Source organism: Sceloporus occidentalis, unplaced genomic scaffold (genome assembly GCF_023333645.1).
Source record: "Sceloporus occidentalis isolate IW3139 unplaced genomic scaffold, rSceOcc1.0.p SCAF_2, whole genome shotgun sequence".
NCBI classification, from domain to species: Eukaryota; Metazoa; Chordata; class Lepidosauria; order Squamata; family Phrynosomatidae; genus Sceloporus; species Sceloporus occidentalis.
Window position 1 is genome coordinate 89,273,408 of NW_028316982.1, and position 20,638 is coordinate 89,294,045.

Consider the following 20,638-nt stretch of genomic DNA (forward strand, 5'->3'; position numbering starts at 1 on the left):
AGCTAGAATATGAATCAACATACTTCCTAACAGGTATTTGAAGAGATATACAAATAATAGAAAGTACCAATAAAGCTTATAAAATCCCTGCAAAACATCAAAAAATTAGAATACAGACCAACGGTAAAATTAGATTGCATCATCTGAAGCACAATTCAAGTATCAATGGAAGAGAAGAATGTTCACTGCCTGTATGAAGCAAAATAAAGGGGAAGCCTAGAGAGAGAAAATTCCATAATCTGGTTGTTGCTACAGAAAAGGACCTGTAGAGTTCTTAGTCTCCCTGGATAGTGAAACATATAGCCAGTACATGATAATTAAAAATTAGGTGCAGATTAATAAAAGAGCTGTTCTGCAGATATCCTGCCATTTAAGACTTTATGGGTAAGAATGAATACCATGAACTGTGTTTGGAAACAAACAATCACAATCCACAATTAGGCCCGTTCCGCACGGGCACCCTAGTATGTCCGTTCCTTTCTGGACACCCCTAACGCTAGTATGCACCGAGCGCGTACAAAATGGCGGCGCCCATTCTATGTGGGCGCCACCATTTTGACGTAGTGGATGCTTAGCGTCCACATGTCTCGGTGCGGTAATGACGACGCAAGTGCTCCATTGGCGCCTTGTAGCATCATTAATACGCCGCAAAAAGAAGGCATTTTTTGCGGCTTCTTTTTGCTGTGCGGAGGAGCTGCGCGGTTTGGCTGCTGAGGCTCCTCCACATAGCAAATGAGAGCACTTTTCAGACCACCCTTTTGGGCATCCTGTAAAGCGCCTTAGTTAAGTATTCTGTAAAATGCTTATTTGACAGAGATCTGGCCACCATGTTCTGCATCAGCTGTAATTTGTACTAGAACAAGTTTTGCCTTAGCTTTACCATCTGAACACTTTTGAAGGATACCACATAAAGCACGTTATAATTATCTAGCCAGAAGGTGATTAAGGCACACTGCAATCCAAATGAACTGGTCTGAGTAGAACATCTTATCTCACAGTGGCAGAAATAGGCATGCCCCCTGCTTGGATCATAGGCTATCAAATGGAGCACATTAGTTGTTAGCCATCAAGTTACAGTAATGAAGCAAGGAACCTGCAAGGATGTAATGAAGCAAGGAGCCTGTGTAGAGCTGAAAACTGAAGTGGGTCTTGAATGTATGGTGTTTGTTCCGTACAGTTTTTAGAGAGAACAAGGTGTACATTATATAAACTAAGAAACTATTGCTAATTCCAAACTAGGTGAAGCAAAAATGAAAGAGCACAGCATAACATAGGCCTATTGCTCTAAGACCAGCCTTAGTCATGGCCCAATAGTCTGACCATTTAAAAAAATAATTCAATAATCCATTCCCCTTACTTACCAGTGTTTGAGAAGTGGGCTCTTTTTGTTACTCCCTATATACTGAAAAACCATAAAGTTGGTTGCACTGTTGCTGTTTTACAATTATTATTTGTTACTGTTTCAAGGTAACAGTATAAAACTTGAAAAATTCCTATCAAAATGCCTCTAAAGATGCCCTTTAAATGTAACTTAGGAACATAACATAACATTATTCACTATACCAATAATGTAACTTTGCTCTTGCTCCTTATGCTTTTTTTTTTGTTTTGAAATGTGACTTTTCATGATATCCTCAATATCCCAAAAATTTGACTTTACCCTCTAAACGTTCTTAGCTACAGGAAACCTATATTATCTACAACATGCTATTTCAAAATTTGGTTAGGCCCAAGACCTACCAAGTTCTCCTTATTGTATATATGAATTATTCAGGGATTTTCTACATATCCTGTAAAACCACTTAATACAAACCCTGCACACTCATTTAATCCCTCTACAGGGCTGGCATCAGACACTGGCAGAGTTTAGTACTTTCCAGTATCTACACTCTTGCAAGTGAGTATCCTGAACACTATTTTTCCTTCCATTTGACAATACGCTCATCTTGCTAGCCCATTATTTATCCTTGCACCCCAAAGACCAAGAGAAAAGTCTTGTGAGAAGTAGCTAGAATGGCAATTAATTCCAAGCTCTCACACTAGAAAGCCAGCCATCTACAGTAGGAAGAAGAAACATCAACCAGTATTCAACAGCAAATACAAGAAGCAGCTGACTGGCTCACTAGTGTAAGGATGCCCTGAGGTAGTCTTGCCTGAGGTCAAACAGCTGCTGAAATAATGTATTACTACTTCAAATAGAAGCAGCCACATAAAATGAATGTTTACAAAGAACAAGAGGACAGGTCCAAGCTCCAAGGGGATTTGGTCTGGTTGTGAAGACTGGAGAAGGATGAAGTTTAATTTCAATGAATTTAATATCTTGCTGAACATCTGCAGCCCAGCAGAAGTTTAGATATTGTACCTTTCCTATGATAGACAACTTATGGCCATGGACCAGAATAAAATGTTATGCATCCTGGATTTGGAATAAAAGCAATGACCTTTGTAACTGAGCCACAATCCCTCTGGTGACCAAAATGTTCAACCAGCCTTCTTTCCAACCCATCCACTTGAAGGGTCTGTGTGTAATCAAACAGCTATGCAGCAATTCCCACCACCTCACCTGCTCCAAAGATGGGCAGAAGACTGGGACTCCTTTGAGAGCTGAGTGGTAAAGGCACTTGAAAAGCCTTCACCACACAGGGCCAGACCATCAACCTTCCCACTCCGTAACCCTCACTGGAATTTCATGAACTAGAACAGGAAAGGAGATAGACAGGCTGTTATGGAAAACACTTCTTCAAGGCAGCCCATAAGTATTTGAGAAATCATGCCCAAATATGTACTTCCCCAGGCCCAAGCCTTTCCTCTGTGTTCCCCCTTTCCTCCCCTTGACAAAGGTCATGTGGAAGAGTACTGGGCACTGCTATTTGAATCCACTTTCAGGAAGTAATTACTAGAAACTCTCAAGTGTTCTGATGGCTGTTTTTTTTCCTGGTCAGGACCACAAGGGTTGCATGAAACTGTTGACCCCTATCAAGGTCACAGAGATCATAATCCAATTCTGAGTAACCATTACTTTGTCACATGCCCAGATAATTCTGCTCAAAAATACAGAATGAAAACAACATCTTTTACTTTTATCAAATGGAGCATTGTCAAGATGCTTTCATATGGTTTGGGAAAGATACACTGTTCTAGTTTTGGCAAAATAAGGATCAAAGACTAGCATTTGCTTTGTTCTGAACTGTAAGGGATGTTTCAGTTCAGACTTGATTGCCATTGCTGACAACCTCACAGTCATTTGCTCCAAATTCTGAATGTTTCAACGTTCCAAAGAGATTTGTCTGCTGTAAAGAACAAACACTGCAACAGTCTTTGTTCTCTCCAAAGGACAATCTATGCACCGGTTTCTAGACATTTAAACAAAATGATCTTGATATGTAAAACCCAATACCCTTATTCATAAAGAGATTTCACAGACTTGGCGAAATGAATCCTTAAATAATAATTCCTGGGCCAATATTGCTGTCTATCACTCTTTTCTTTTAAAAAATAAGTACTGTACACTATGAAATAATGATAGCCTTTAAGTGGGATGAAGAAAACTATTAAGGTCCACCTACTCACAATAATCTGGAAGACTATATGGCACTTTAATGAAACATTTTTTTCCCATTAAAAAGAAACTGGACTGAGACTCGCTCTTAACCATAAGCCTCTGTTCTTTGGCGTGACATACACAAAAGCTTTCTTCAGATTTCACCAGTCCCTATATCCTTATCATTTAAAAAATAGAATTAAATAACATTAGGCTGGACATACAACAAAGGGAAGTACCACCTTTCATTCAACAGAGAAAAACTGTACACAAAATCATGGGTACATGTAAAAAATGTGCACACAGACAAACAGAAAAAAATACAGACATAAATATATACAGTAAGAGAAAATATACCTTTTCAAAAATGCACACACAAAGGCATGAATTACCATATGGGACAAAAAAAAAGGCTTTCAACTTATTACAGAACTGGGACAGAAAAGTAGTGCTGGTAGAATTACGAAAAATGCAATGAAACCAATAAATTTGCATATTTCTAGTGCCATCACACTCATTTTAGCCCAAATAAAGAGAAGCAGGTGTGTGTAGGGGAAACTTCATGCAAGTGTCTAAAATTAAAAACATAAACATTTGAAAGTATTGTACCAAGTAGAGTGAAAATAATGTATGGAAAGGAAGAAATATGGCACAAATGCACTAAAGAAAGAAAGGTGAAACTAATAGTGTTTAAAATGAATTGCCATCTTAGTTAAAAACTATTTTAAAAAGGGGGTTGGAGAAGATTATAATGATTGTCTTCACATCAGTTTCCTCCTTACAATATCTATAAAATTCTCCCCCTTCCCCCTCCCCCAGTGGATCTTGTACAAAAATATATTCAATTATTTCCCATTTTCCTCTTTGGGAGTTTCCAGGAATGAATTATTACCATCACTGTCACCTTCTACAATTCATATTAATGTACTCTTATATTTGTCAAATATTTTTTAGATATTCTCAATAAATTTTTGTCTGGTTGCAATCCTAATTACTCTTATTTCGTTACATAACAAGTATGTTTTCCACATCATACTACTGTCTAGACTAGTAAAAAAAAATAACAACAATTCCTCCCCAAAGCCCTTTTGTTTGGAAATAGTAGGGATGTGCACCAGCCACATCCCTATTAGTTAACTTTGGTTAATGTCCAAAGACTGATTGTGTGAATTGACCTAGTTCTTCTGCTGAAATCATCACACTGTTCAGAACTTCTCTTGTTCTAGATCAGATCTTGTTGATGTTGTTCTTGTTGTTGTCTGATTGGTCTGGACATTACAACCATGTACTGACAAAAGAAAACATTAATGCTTGCTATGCCCAAACTCAGAATTACCTCTGTGAGGAGTCATGCAAATCAAGATACATATGAAATTGTTTATCTCTCCAAGAAGGAGAGAGCAGAGTTGGAAAAATCTGTATGGAGAAAAACCCCCCACCATTTTTAGATTATCAATTCCAGAATCCAATGGGCAGGTTCATTCTGAGAGTTATAGTCCAAAAGCTACAATTCCCCAACTCAGGTACAAATCCAGGTTTGGTCATGTAAACCCACTGGATGACTCTGAGCAAGTCACACTCTCTTAGCTTCAAGGGATCGCAATGGAAAACCTCATCTGAAGAAATTTGCCAAAAAACAGTGACATGATAGGGTCACTGTAAGTTGGAAATGACTGGAAGGCATACAAAAATAACATTATCTACTTTAAATAGGAACAATTTTCCAACATACAGTACTAGGTAGGGATCTTTAACAGTACTGATTATATTGTTTTACGCAGTATCCTCTAGGAAGGGCACATACTCTAGGCACACTACACATATGATTTAGAGCAGGGCCCTATGTGGGTGTTCTACATCTTTGGGCCTGCACCAGTTCTCCCACTTAGTATCACACTCCCTAAAGCAGTAATGAAGCAGAAACACAAGGGCCTTGCATTTTCTCTCTGCATAGGGGAAGGGGACTTTGTTGTGTTACCATTCAAGACCTCTATCTTGATCCCTGCACTAAAAGATGTTAAGTGGTCAAATGCATAATTCCTATATCACGCTTTAGCTAAAACCCCATCTTGGGAGAAAGCTGGGAAATAAATTAAATCAATCAATAATCCTACATGTGTGCATAGCTCCACTTGTGCTGTAGCTAAAATCCCATCTGGGAAGAAAGCTGGGAAATAAATTCAATAAACAAATAAACAATCCTTATATGTATGCATAGCTCCGCTTGTGATGTTCACATCCTCCTACTACCTGTCAACTGTCGGGCCTTGGGAAATGCTCCTGCTATCACTTACAGGTGGGGAAGGGAATGGATGATATTTAGACCATAGAAAAGCAGCTGGTCTCAGCTCTGCTTGGGGAGAGGGTAGGATCAAGGGTGTACTTTCAAATGCAGCACAACCACTTTTTTCCTCCTCCATGAATTCTGAATTTTCCCTTTCCCTCCCTTTCTGTCTGGTTAAAAAAAAGGAGGAACAACAGCTGCAGCCACTGCCACCCCTTCCAGGGACTGACATTGCTGGATAGGGAAGGTTCCATGCCCCTTTGCCCAGTCCCATAACTAAAAAGACTTATGTACACACAAGATTCAAATCAGGCTTTTATATCAAAGTGGGTGAAATGGTCCAAAAAGGGACTTGTATGCACATAAGCTGTACTTATGCACATAGAAATCACTAACAGGATGCATGTTTGAGGGGACTGAACTGGCCTTAAAAATAGCAAGGATGTGATCTCTCTCCAAGGTAAGGTCCCTTCCTTTGTTCTCCATGACAGTAATAGGGTTTTATTTAAATTCAAACCCACATGTTTCAACTGTAATTCCAACTAATCAGTATGCACTTTTGTTCAGGAATTGTATGAATCAAAATATGAGGATTCTTGAATGAGTCTTTTTTTTCTTCTTGGTGATTTAAACCACTTCTTTAAATTGGTCTATCATAACTTTTATCTATACTCTATTTTCATGGGGGGGGAGGGGGAGGAGGGGGAAACACTTGTAAATCCAACAATGAAACTATATCACTGCATCTCTGTTCAGAGTATATATTACATGGCACAAAACGTATGTAAGAGCTCCACTGTGTTTCATTATGACACTGCAGTTTTCTTTTAAAAAATAAAATTAAAATAGTAATTCTAAAGTTTAGACCATACCTGTAACACATTAACAAGAAGCTCTTAGAAAGTCCCTTCCTATACCACTACCAACCACATCTTGCACACTCATGTCATGGTAAGCACCACGTAAGAAGAGAAACTCCCTCCAGAGGCCAAGATCTAATGGTGCAGTGCTACTGAAAGTGGCAGCCACTGTCATGGTGCAAGTCTTGGAGCTATTGCCTGCTGGTCCAGTTTCTAGGATTGCAATAAACAACTACAGTGGTGCCCCGGGTTACGAAATTAATTCGTTCCGCTGTCAATTTCGTAACCCGAAAGGCTTTCGCAAGCCGAATTCCCATAGGCGCTAATGGGGAAAAGCCGCGATTCCGTGTGAAATCGCGCCGAAAAGCACCAAAAGTTTTTTCGTAACCCGAAAAAACTTTCGTAACCCGGAACAATGTTTTCCAATGGGATTTTTTCGTATCCCGAAAATTTCGTAACCTGGGTATTTCGTATCCCGAGGTACCACTGTATAGCCAATGAGCACAAATATGGTAAGGATCCTTGGCACACTGTAAAATAATAATCATCAGTCTGCCACATCAAATAGCCTAGGAAGCACTGCTGTATGTGTGTGTATGTATAAATTTGTGTGTGTGTGTGTGTGTGGTATATAGATAGAGAGCCCTCCCTCCAGTCCATCTACCTTGGTACAGGCCTCAGAGGGAGAGAATAACTACTGGACCTCATCCCCTTTCCCACCACCATTCCCTTCTCCTTTTGTTTTGTGTCTTTTAGATTGTAAGCCTAAGGGCAGGGAACCGTCTAATTAAAAATAACAATTGTAAGCCGCTCTGATAGCCTTTAGGGCTGAAAGGCAGGGTATAAATACCATAAATAAATAAATAAATAAATAAATAAATAAATAAATATTGCTTCAGTCAGTGCAAATGAGACTTTCTTCCCTTCCTCCCTATGTCTCCCCTATCCCATAATGAAATTCTGCATCACAGGATTTTTGAAACCCCTGAAGAATAGTTTTTTGTGGGTTTTTCAGGCTATGTGACCATATTCCAGAAAAGTTTCTTCCTGACGTTGTTCTTCTGGAACATGGCCACATAGCCCGAAAAACCCACAAAAAACTATGGATGCCAGCCATTAAAGCCTTCGACTTTACCCCTGAAGAATGTTTTTACATTGCACTGTTGGCTGGAGAACATAAGTAGGAATTGTGTCTCTCTTGACCTGAGTGAGAGAAAGAAAAAGGCTTTGATTTTTGTACTTGTAATTTAATAATAATAATAATAATAATAATAATAATAAGGTGCTTAAGCGACATGTGGTAATTTTTTAAACATATGCAATCAACATTTTCCCATATAGTACAGATTTATCTAACCTAGTGCCTTCCAAGTAGTTTTACTTACAACTCCCATCATCTGTAGTTAGAACAGTAGTCATGGATGATGGGAATTGCTGTCCCAAGGTAAGCATCAGGTTGGAAAGATGTTGTGGTATGTCTACCACTAGTCAGCAATTAATAATTCAGTCATTTGCTTGGAGTAATAAAATCTAATTCACTTGTTCCCACAGAGTATACAATTTATGAAATATGATACTACAGTGGGCACTTGGCATCTGCCAGGGTTTGGTTCCAGTATGTGAATGCTCAAATCCCATTAAATGCAATGGCATAGTAACATGGTGTCTCCTATATAAAATGGCAAAATCAAGGTATACTTTTTGGAATTTATGCATTTTTTGAATATTTTCATGGCTGAATCCATGGATAAAGAATCTGTAGATAAGGGGGACTGACTGTACCCCTCTATTACATATGGTCAGTTATCCACCATGGCCTTTGGCAACATTTCTCTTCCTATCTTTGTGCTTCAACAACATAACTCAAACTGAACTTGTCACCTCATCACCATATTCGCAGGTTTTTGAATTTCTTTGGCTACTCACAGAGTCTGATTACAAAGGTTCTTCCTGAGCACCAGTTACTCCATGCATCTGAGGAAGTAGATCTAGTCTATGGCCTCAAACAGACAGGCTGAAAAAACTACCTCCCAGCTCCCCTCCTCCCAATCTGATAATCTCCTTAGTCTCAAATGTACTACAAAATCCCTTTTCATATTGATATTCTGGACAAATGTGGTTAAGGCTCTAAATTTTACCTCTGTGGAGTTAGTTTTAGAAAATACAAAACAGCAATTCCTTTCTGGGTGTGCAGAAGAACTGTTTTCCTCAACACCATTCATCAAAGTTTTTTCCTCCATAGTCTCAGTACGGGAACTTGCTGAAGCTATTCTCTTTCACCCACTGTCATATAAAACTCTATTAAAGTAGTGAGCTACTGTCAGCATCACTGAGTGAAGACAAGTCTACAAACAGCTGCAGCAAGTATATTTTCAAAAACAGCAATGGAAAGAGCACAGCAGATACTCTGAAAACACTTGAAGGCCAGAGTTCTTTCCATAGCTAAGAAAATTATTTTGAGGGTTCCACACTGAGAGGAAGGTAGATATTAAATAAATAAACAAATAATTTAAGCATGTTAGATGAGAGCTTACTTTCTGACCGACAATGCAGAAGATGCACATATGCTGGACTTTTCACTAACCAATTTTATATTACTTTTAAAGAATTGGCATTAGAGAAAATGTCAGAGCAGATAGCTAATTTCTGTCTTTTCTCTACCATTCTTTAATATTCTGTATAATAAACTTGTTTTGTCTTTTGAACTAGTCAGTGTCATAAATAATGGTTTGTATCCAAAGATTTCAATGTGCAATTAAATAGCATTTCTGCTTTTCTGCAAAAGCTCTTTCTTTCCCCACTTAAATTGTTCAGGGTACTGTTCACAGACACTTTTCTGTAGCACAGATGAATGCCAAAGACTGAAGTAGAATCAATTGATCCCACTTTACTTAACCAGAAGTGCATTCTGCTCTTACAAGGATACCTTTGGATGCAAGTTGTTGTTGTTGTTACTAATAGTTTCACAGCCTACCACTGGAATTTCTGACCACCAGTGATTTGGATTCTGTCCAACAATCTAAGTAGAAGGAGAAAGTATTCTCCAAGTAGTGTTCCTTTTTTTTGTATTTGTGCTGTTGTGAACCTGTCTATAGTAATATCATTCAGATATTTTGCCAGTCTGTTTGGAATTATGTCTAGCAAATATTACTAATATCAATATTTTTCAACTTGCTTTTTTATTCAAAAGTACTAACACTGATACAAAGACCATAAAACAAGAATAAAGAAACTATAAATTATTTTAATATAATGCAAGATTACATTAGGTCTCCGGAGACCAGGGTTCGATTTCCAGCAACAGAAACCTACTGGGTAATCTTGGGCAAGTCACACTCTCTCAGCCTCAGAGTAAGGCAATGAGAAACCTCCTCTGAACAAAGCTTGTCAAGAAAGAACAGTGATAATCTTAGGGTCACCAAAGTTCGGTAACAACTTGAAGGCACACAACAACAACAACAACAACAACCACACAGGGAGGGAATATACCAATTAATAGCACTAAGAAACAACAACAAATTTAGATCTGAGCAGACCACTAACTTATACAACAGATTCCATAACTGTGAAGATGGTCAAACAAAACCTCTCAAGGTGGGTGCTGCATCCAATGAGAAGGCATATTCCAGCTAGCACTAGCTGAAAAAATGTTATACAGTGCACCCTTGTTTTATGCGGGGATCCATTCCAGACCCCCCCATGTAAAACAAAAAATATGTATGCTCGAGCCCCATTACAAGTAATGGGGCTCGTGCTTGCGGTGGCGCATCGTGGCAGCGGCACACGCGCACCTTTGGCACACATGCCATTGTTTCTTCTGGTGCATGGCACCGGAAGAAGCAGCACTGCTTTCAGCATATGCTGAAAGATGCATATAATGTGCCTGCATATGACACAGGCGCACTGTAAATGGACCAGAACCATTGGCCTTAGTGTTACACTGATTTGCATACAATGTAAATGGAATACTTCATCCTGAAAGATAGATGCAGTAGAGACTTTGTGACACTGGACGCCCTGACTCCACCCCAGGACGTCATGATATTACACACCATTCCGGATGGTGCACGGTACCACGGCACAATTCCAGATGATGCAGCGCCGAAGGGATGCCATACAGCCACACTGCTGTAGCTATGGTGCCCTTTGTAGGGTGCAAAAAAGCCGCTTTTGTGGCTTCTTTTTGTGTCCTCCAGAGGCCAGATCGGGGCTGTGATGTGAGGTTGCTGCGGCCCTGATCCGGCCAGGATAGGGGCAGTCTGTATAGCCCCTTATAAATGTTGGCCTTATATTTAGCAAGCCACAATTTTGCATTAACAGTACCAGTTACATTTTCATCCTTGAAAGCTGAACAGGTGGTATCCAATGACCTAAATCCATTTGAAACCACAGGAATCAGAAAAAGGAACTGTTTCAAGGCCACTCAGATGAATGGGAATTTGAACCCCAGTCTTCAGCATCTGACACTTTACCTACTACAGTACATGCAGCTGGTCTCTACTTAAAAATACTGTATTACATAAGCAGTTCCCCTCCATAAACTGAATGTGGATTGTTATCTTATGTAACAAAAAGAAGGAGAAAGAGAATAGGAGAAGAGAGGAAATTAAGATCTTTATAAGGGATATCAATTTGCTCTAAAAACTAGGGGTTTTTAAATTACTTTTACAGTCTACCTAATAAATAACCAGTGGTGTCTTCATAACTTTTTAATTTCTAAAGCTATATCTTCTACATAGTTCATCTAATTGTAGAAAAACCTAAAGTTGTACGGGAAGAGGTAATTTCTTTCTATTAAATTCTTTAAGCTAAATTGTTTTATGATTCAAGGCCAATTTGGGGGTAATTTCCCCCTCTCAGGAATCCATACCATTTCCCATATTGTTGAGGATGGATCCCAACCTTCCAGTGGTTTGTTTTATTGGTGGGGATGAGAAAGAGATGTCCGAGGAAAAATGAATGAAAACAAATGTTTTGATTCCTCAAACTTCTTTACGTTCAGTTCTCCTATGCTCCAAGGCATAATTCCCCCTTCTGTTTTACCAAATATAGTATAAGCTTTCTTGTAAATAGGAATTCTCCCCATTGGTAGTATAGCACTATTCTTGAATTAGCACAATCAAAATATAGAATATACCTAAATAATGGTTAACTTAAAGTCAAAAACTGGTTTTAGATACTGAGTTAGTAAAACAATAACACTTTAGTAAAGATTGGCCTACAAAAATTCCTACAGTAGACCCGCCCCTTACGCGGGGATCCGTTCCGGACTCTCCCGCGTAAGGGGAATCGAATCCCCTTACGGGAATCCCTTAAGGGGAATCCCGTGAATGGGACTCAAATCCCATTCAAAATAATGGGGTATGTTCCTGCGGTGTGCCATGGTGTGCACTACACGAGCGGGCACCCCATTATTTTCATTGGGGCAGGCCTTCCGCATTAACTCAAGTTCGCGTAAGGCAAGCCCGTGTAAGGGGCGGGCCAGCTGTATAAGCAAGCTTATGCTTGGTCAAAAATAACACATGTAATTGTGCATGGCTTTTCTTAAAATAACTGCCACATAGTTTTGAAATCTCTACCACAAGTCATGGTAAAATAACACTTTACAATAAATCCTACAAATTTATAAAATCTGAATACATCTACTTAATTTGTTCAAATTATTTTGATTCTACAATTCTAGTTATTTAAAGAATTTCAACTTTAAAAAATGAACACAGAAATAGGGTGATCAAGAAGAATGAAGGCAAGTAAAGCATGGGGGTTATACCAATACAAGCAGGCAACCAACAGTTAAGGAAATGGCAGCTGTGTGGGAGACTGAAGCCAAATCCAATCCCCCTTTCCTTGCCATTTTATACCGGCAATCAACTAGTTTGAGATCATATTGGCTCTTTCAAACGCTTTGATTACCTGTTGCGTTTTAGTTCACAATCTAGTCCAGTACAATCATCAACCTGTTTCCATTTTGCAAGCAAACTATATCATACAACCAGAAGCTAGGAGTTATATTTGTCAGCAAGTAATAAATTATGGTGCACTATATCTTCCTGAAGATATGTTAAGGAATTTTTTGACCTTCAGTGTCACTGTCTACAAATTGTGTGCATCAGTACATTTACACACACCAAAATTTTCCATTTTTTATTAAAAAAAACCCACAAATGAGCACTCCACGTGATTAACTTGCTTATGGGCTTGGCTTATTTTGTATGTAATGTTTGCTGTTGTAAACAATTTTATCTTGCATCATGAGTTGCAATGTTTGTTCCAGTGTGTAAAGACAATAAAAAGAAAGGCTATCAAAGAGTAAATAGCTCAGCTAAGCAAGCCAGACCTGTCAGGTTTGCATTTTGAAGACGGATGATGCCATCTAGTAAGGTTCCATGCACACCATTCTTTAAAAATATCAAGATGTAGCTGACCCTTGAGAAACATCTTTCTGACATGTTAATCTCTAAACATACTGGTGTACAATTTATGATGTCAAGCACCAGTGAATAATATTCAATGCAACAACAAACGACAGAGAGTATGCTCACATCATCACCAATATGGACCAGCAGTCATAAGGTGAATTGTGTGTCATTTACAGTGTCTTGAGCAATGCTGAAATCAATTTTGCCCTGCTCAGCTCCTTTTAAACCATGTGTCATCAGGAAGCATGTAGCACTAAGCTTTTAAGATTTAAAAAGACAAAGACTTCAGTCTGTTGCAAGAGGTGAAAAACCAGATGGGACTGTCTTTGACTCACGTCATTAAGCATAGCCACACTGTCTTACACAACAGTGTTGATATGGATTGAGCAAGAAGAGTAGAGGGAATACATAAATACTATTTTCTGTCTACTTACTTTCAAGTAGGATGGAGTAGAAAGTAGTGAAACAACACACATACTGTATGCATATACAACACTTTTATTTTTGAAGCAAGCATTCAAAAAGCCAACTAGATTCCAGTGGTGAGAATCCTGAAGTCTTCAAGAAGTGTTTGGATTGTAACTTCCAGTATTCCTGACCACTGCAGCTGCAGTCCAACCATACCTAGAGGGTTGCATGATTCCCACCCTGAGGGTTAGGAATAGAAAAACAACAGCTAAATAAATTAAATTTCAGCCTCACCTCCATGTACTAGTGATCCACTACTTTTCTCCATATTTATTAGCAGCATGGCATATGATAGTCACATTCAGCATAAGTCACTAACTTATATATCAGTCTGTTGCAAGGCTCAGTATCTCCACATCAGACTCTGTCATAGCATTTTTTTCCTCCAAAGGAAAGAAATTAGTGGTTTGATCGTTTCCCAGTTATAATGAAATCAAAACAAAGATGAGCGAAGTGAGAATATACTTAACTTGTACATTCGAAGTGAGAGATCAGCAAAAGGGGGAAGACCTGTTTGAAGGGAAGGAACTTTAGGAAGAAAAAAACCCCCAAGAAATTGTAAACACAGACTTTGTACTCTTTTTCCAATGTGTTCCAAATACCTTCAAGCACTATAATAAATGGGAAAGCTGAAATGGCCAGTCATGTAGTGATTATTAGACTACAGGGGCAGGAGCACCAAAGTACTCTAGTTTATATTCTAACCAATTCATGACATTTCCCAGAATAGGGTGGAGGAAGAACAATACATTTTTAAGAGCAGTAAAAAAATGTATTGTGAACTACAGGTTAATTATAACTGCTAACTTTCCCCCCTCCCAAACCAACAATAGTGGAACACAGTGATGTCAGTGGAAAGAGATCTGCATCAAAACAGACAAACAAATCTCACATCTGTTGTATACCATGTGATTCACCATATTGTTTCAATGCTCCAAACTGTGCAATTGTCAGATAATACTGCCTATTTATTATCAGTGACAACAAAATTCGAATCCTACAGAGCCACCACCTGTTAAATCTTTTTCTGTTTAATTAGCATTTCCCAGATGAGGTCATGCTAGTAAGAGCAAGCCACAACATCAATCCCAGTATCCAATCTCCAAGGAACAATTTCTTCGCCTTTCATTGAAAAATGTCCATGAGATAGTTTCAATATGGATTGCAAAAGAGTATGGACACCCTGAAATAACAATACCAAACCAGACATGGAGTTTTTAAAATAACAGCACAAAGCAAATGAACTGCAAAACCAGCAAGGACATTCAGAATATGCTTAAAGGTATTTCCAATCCTCTGATTGTTCCAAACTGGAAATCAGATAAAAATTGTGTATTCTCTTTCTAAACTGACTCATTATAAAGTAACATCCAAACCAGGATGATAGAAGTAGCATGGCAAAGGGGACTGCTGTTTTGTACCTTTAAGTAATTTCTAATTTATGGCAACCATAAGGCAAGCCTATCATGGAGTTTTCTTGAGAAGATTTGTTCAGAGGGAGATCAAACACCCGTGAGTGACCCTGGGCAACTGAAACTTTCTCAGCCTCATAAGAAGGCAAAAGCACCTCCCCTTCTGAATAAATCTTACCAAGAAAACCCTGTGATAGGTTCACCTTAGGGTTCAGAACAATAAGACCATAAAATGGCATAGCACTAGGTCACAACTGTGTTCACCTTCAGATACCACACTCAACATATGCCACATTCAAAACACACCACAGAGAACCTACATGGCAGCTGCAGAAGAACTGGTGCAAAATAAAAATACATATACTGTTGAGGAAACCTGATGTCCCAGTAACAGGAGAGTAGATTCTGGATTTCCCTACCATAAATAAGTAGCAACAGCACACTGAATGCACAGCCGTCTGAAAAAAAGCTGGTTGGGAAAACTTGTATTTTAGCCTCCAAATAGGTTGGGTCTTCCCTATCTGGAATTCTGAAATCTGAAATACTCCAAAATCCAAAATTGTCCACATGGGTGGCTGAAATAGTGACACCTGTGCTTCCTGATGGTTTGGTGTACACACATTTTATTTCATTCACAAATTATTAAAAATATTATGCATAAAATTACCCTCAAGCTATGTGTATAAAGTACAAACAAAACATAAAGGAATTTCATGTTTAGATTTGGGTCCCACAGCAGGCAGCTGTCTAGGCATGCACACATTAAATGTACATGTGTCACTGTATGATAAATGTAGCAGTCTGGCTCTGTCCCCTTTGACTCAGGGGTGAAGCCTATTCAGTAGAAGGAACTTACTTCTAAGAAATTACAGTTAGCACTGAGCACATAATACAATGGGAGGCCTACTGAAATTAAGAAGGATTACACAGACTATCACACTGAATATTTTACATTCATCTTCTCTCGTTAACTTTCAAGCTTCAGAAATGGCCACAGATGAAGGTGACATATCAGATGGATCATGTTAAAGATGGTTTTCTTCTTAATATGACAGGATGAGTTTTGCTGTCACACCAAGGAGCTGGCTGTCACCTTTGGTTTTCAGAGAGGACTGATTTTATAACACAAGGGGACAGTTTTCAGTCTCTTTTGACCCAGGTCTCCATGTAAATACTGGATATTACAAAGCTGCACACACGACTTGAACTATTTAGAGTGGTTCAATGCCATTGTTTTGAACTGGACCAAAATGGCTAAGATGTCTTAGATCATGGATGGGCACTTCAGGATAAAGAGATCTGCTTTTTTTTTTTTTAATGGAAATCAGATATCTACTACCACCTTGTCCTGGAGCCAGGTGTAAAATAGTAGGTTCGGTGGAAAGAATTAAGGGACAGTATGGTCAGGAATTCCTATTTATTTATATATCAAAATGATTGTTTTTTCCACTCAACCACCAGGGCCCTCAAGACAGTCCTTCTGAATTAAAATCTATCCCTGATTTTCCTCTAAGTTTTCCACAGTCTAATTTAGGAAGGGGAAACCTATTTGTTGCTGTTTTTGTTAAACTACCAAGATTTATACACCCTCATGAACAACAGCAAAGCAGGTAGAAAGATACCTTTTATAATCTACTCTCCCCCCTCACTCCTGCCCTACATGTTTCGTAGATTGCTCTCTAAAGCATGCCTTTAATTTTAAACAATCAAATGTAGCTTTGCTGATGTCCAACTCCAATTTGCTTCTCCCTTGTGTATATGCATACTACAAAACCGGTTTTTAATAGACTGGCCAGGTCAAAATCATGGACTATATTAAAAAAAACAAACCCAAACCTCAGCCGTAATACAGATGCAATGTAAAGTCAAATTCATTCATTTTAACTTCATCACAAAAGTAGAAGTAAATGGTAAAAATACCTAAGTGGTATGAAGTATAAAAATTTCAAAAGTGTTGAATTTAAGTATGACGTCAAACTGTATGAATTTAGCAGTTTCACAATAGAGTACCTCTGCAGGAGTGCCTACAAGTTCTCAGTTATTATATATACTGGACAGCTTGAATGTACATGATTACTCTTTAAATATCCAAGTGAAATTCACACTCATTAGCCAAATTGCAGCAATCATTCTGTATTTTAAAGCTGAAATAGACTAATGTTTTAAAGCACTTATTTAAAACTGTCCATTACTAAATTAGGAAAATGATTTCAGTGCCAGGAACAGCAACAGCACAATGGCTGAAACAGACCAGGGTTTTTAAGCAATTAGTTAACATGAGCCTGGATATGTGAAACAGGGCTTAAATGTACCAACTAAGAAAATTATTTTCCAGCCCAGGTGTAGCAATAGTAGCATGGCTCCTGAGTGTATGCAGAGTTCCCTTTCCACACCCAATTGGGAAAACAAGAGATCTGGTTTCCCAATCAAGGCAAATAACTAGTAAGCAGGGTTGAGTTCTGCCTGATTGCTCTGTTAGAAATTAAGCAACATGACATAAATTACCTGCCTTTGGATAAGGCAAGACAATTCTCTCTTCAGGCTTTCAGTTTACTACAAAATGGGTTAGCTACCCTGTAATTGACATCAGTTTTAAATCAATGGGAAATTCAAATTCCATATTTTGGAAATGTGCTGTATGAGGGGGTGAGAGTGGAAAGAGAGAACCAAAACCAAATCCTCTATCAGTAACCAGCATAAAACTCATCCCCAAGACTCAGAAGACAAACTCCATGACAAAGATGAGAAACGGAGTGTTTCTTATAGTGGGGGTAAGGGGGCATAAGTGGCGTTCCCTTCCTCCTTCAAAAGCAATGCTCCCAATATGTACATTGATTAGTAAACCTTCATTACTCTCATGAAAGAGAGGGGAACCTATACTTGTATCATAGCTATCCCCCTAATGACAAGTTTGTGTGTGTGTGTGTTTTGGTTTTGTTTTAATTACAATGTTTTACTCATAACATCTACTGAAAGAAGTTGAAACTCCAGTCAGCGTACCCAATTTTAGGGCAACATTCAGCTACTGTCTGAGGAAATTTCAGAAGCCTGCCATTCTCACATATACACATGCAGGATGGATTTACACGTGGATCCCATCTATTCCCCACAACCAAAGGTAACCCAAACCTTTTAGTAACCTTGTGTCACCCAATTCTATTGCTCACAAAGGTTTGAGGCTTGTGGATCCTCCTCTAACAACGGCAGTCTAGTATGTTGGAGAATCTTATTTTGGCTTGTAAGAGGGTGGGTAACGTCTAGGACTGGAACCATCATCGTATACCAGTACTAACTGATATGGACTCCAGAACTCGGAGGGCTTTAATTTGGAAGAAATCCAAAATAACAAGCAGAAAAGAATAACTCGCTCCAATATCCAGCTTTCAGAGCTAACCAAAGTGGAAACGTGAAAGGGGATAGTGGAGATTGGGGGTTGGATTGAGGGGCATATCTGCCTATCCTGACAGTAAGGTATAAATATCACTCCTGACAGTAAGGGCTGTTCGACAGTGGAACAAACTCCCTCAGAGTGTAGTGGAGTCTCCTTCCTTACAGGTCTTTAAGCAGAGGCTGGATGGCCATCTGTGACAGGGGGTGCTTTGATTGAGAGTTCCTGCAGGGCAGAATGGGGTTGGACTGGAAGGCCCTTGGGCTCTCTTCTAACTCTACGAATCTATGATTCAGTCCTGAAGACTGGACCACAAAAAACAAGAAGAGCTCAGACTGCCAGTCTGAGGGCAACAGTCACCGAACAGTTGACTGAGTGCCAAGCAGACTGCATGCCAAGTTTTTTTTCCCCCTACCCATATTTCTCCCTTAATATTCAGCCTCTGGGTGGACCATGAAACCCACTGGTGGGGGGGGACCATGGACAAGTCACACTCTCTCAGCCTCTGGGGAAGGCAATAGCAAACCCTCTATAAACCCATCTTGCCAAGGAAACCCCAGGGAAGGAAGGCACACAACACACACACAAGGTGATTTCATGACCACTCAGTAACCCCTTTCCCAAGGATGGGTTGCAAGAACCCTCTCCCTCCCAGACCTTTCCTCCCTCTGAAAGGGATGGGATGGCTTTCCCCCCTCAGACAAAACACTCCCCCCCTTGGCTGGGCATCCTCACCTGTTCAGGAGCCAGGGAAGGCGACGAGGCTTCGGCTGCAAGGTCCCCCCATCTCTGGCCAAGGAGGAGGGCAGTCAAGGGAGGCGATGGCTGGGTCGCTCGCTCGCTCGCTCGCTCGTCTGGAGACAGGGGAGCTCTCCAGGAGCACTCGCTCCTCGCTGGCGTCTCAGGCTGCGGTACAGTCTGCCCCAGATAAATGCATTAACAGCAGCAGCAGCAGCAGCAGCAGCAGCCACCTCATGATTCATTCATCAATCCCAGTGACCAGGACCTCGGGCAAAAAGAGAGGGAGAGAGAGGGGAGAAAAAGAAGGTCTGCTTGGAGGCCAAGGCCAGCTTTGGTCCCTTGGCTGGAACTCCCGCGCGCGGACTTCCTTAATGGATGCATGCCTCTTCTCCTCTCATGGCTGGCTTCTTTAGAGGCTCCTGAAAGGAGCCCTCTCCAAGTCCAAGAGGGAAGGAGGAGCTTGGGGCGGGAGGCAGGCAGCAGCCAGGTGGCTCCCCACTAGCCCTGGTTTGTCAAGGCACAACCCCTGGCTCTGGAAAGCCAGACCCCCCTCCCCTTCCCCTTCCCCTTCCCCTTCCCCTCAAAGGCTGGAGAAGGAAGGAGGCTCGCCTTGGCGCGCAAGGGCTCCCTCCTGGCCCTCTTCACTGGAGCCAGCCCTCAGTCCATCTGGGCTCACTGGGATGGGGGCCCTCAGGCTCACAGGGGGCCCAGGTGCAGGGCCTTCCCAAATGTAGGTCCTGACCCAAGAAAAAAGCTCAGAACACTCCCTCAGATATGAAATGTAGGCTTCTTCGTCCTGCTCCAACTGGAGGCATTTGGCGATTCCTCCTGGACAGGACATGGAGGGCATGTCCTGGGAAAGGAGGACATGTCTGGCTACTCCGAGTCTGAGCAGGGTGGCCAGGTGGCTTCACCGCCAAAGGCGGGCCAGGCACCGCAAAATGGAGGACCTTTCAAAATGTGGGACCTGGCCCAATTCAAAAGCCCAGAACACTCCCTTAAGTATTAAATGCAGGCTTCTTTGTCCTGCTCAGAACGGAGGGAATTCCTCCTGGACAGGAAATGGAGGACATGTCCTGGGAAAGGAGGACATGTCTAGTCACTCTGAGTCTGAGCTGGTCTTGTTTTCTGTAGTCAAGTCTTTGGGACAGGTTTTTGGGGGGTGTTGAGGCAGCTCCCCCTGAGAAGGGAGGGATGGCTAGGAGGGAGGCCTCAGGGTCAAGAAGGTGGTCCAGCCAGAGCCTCTTTCCCGTTGCAGCCCCTTACTAGAAACAGGATTGAATTTGTGAGGGGAAGAAAAAGGCGGAGAAACATGGGGGCTAAAATAGTCATACTTGGCTATTTTAGTCATACTTTAAACTCTCCTCACATGTGTGTGTATGCGTATTGTGTGCCTTCAAGTCTTTTCCTCCTTCTGGTCTTTTCCACCCCTATATCATGGGGTTTTCTTGGCAAGTTTCTTCAGAGAGGGGGGTTGCCATTATCATCCTCTGAGGCTGAGAGAGTGTGACTTGCCCAAGGTGGT

At 40.5% G+C, this 20,638-nt stretch overlaps 1 protein-coding gene across 5 annotated transcripts in view; it reads right to left on the reverse strand.

The window, feature by feature from the left end:
• Positions 1 to 19,285, reverse strand: part of LOC149318659 (heparan sulfate glucosamine 3-O-sulfotransferase 1-like) — a 116,946-nt gene extending 97,661 nt beyond the window's left edge. For all 5 annotated transcript variants that reach the window (XR_016279824.1, XM_089507846.1, XM_089507848.1 and 2 more), the window contains exon 1: positions 19,108 to 19,285. The gene's annotated coding sequence lies outside the window, so the exon portion shown is untranslated. The remainder of the gene's footprint in view (positions 1 to 19,107) is intronic.
• Between the last annotated feature and the right edge of the window lie 1,353 nt (positions 19,286 to 20,638).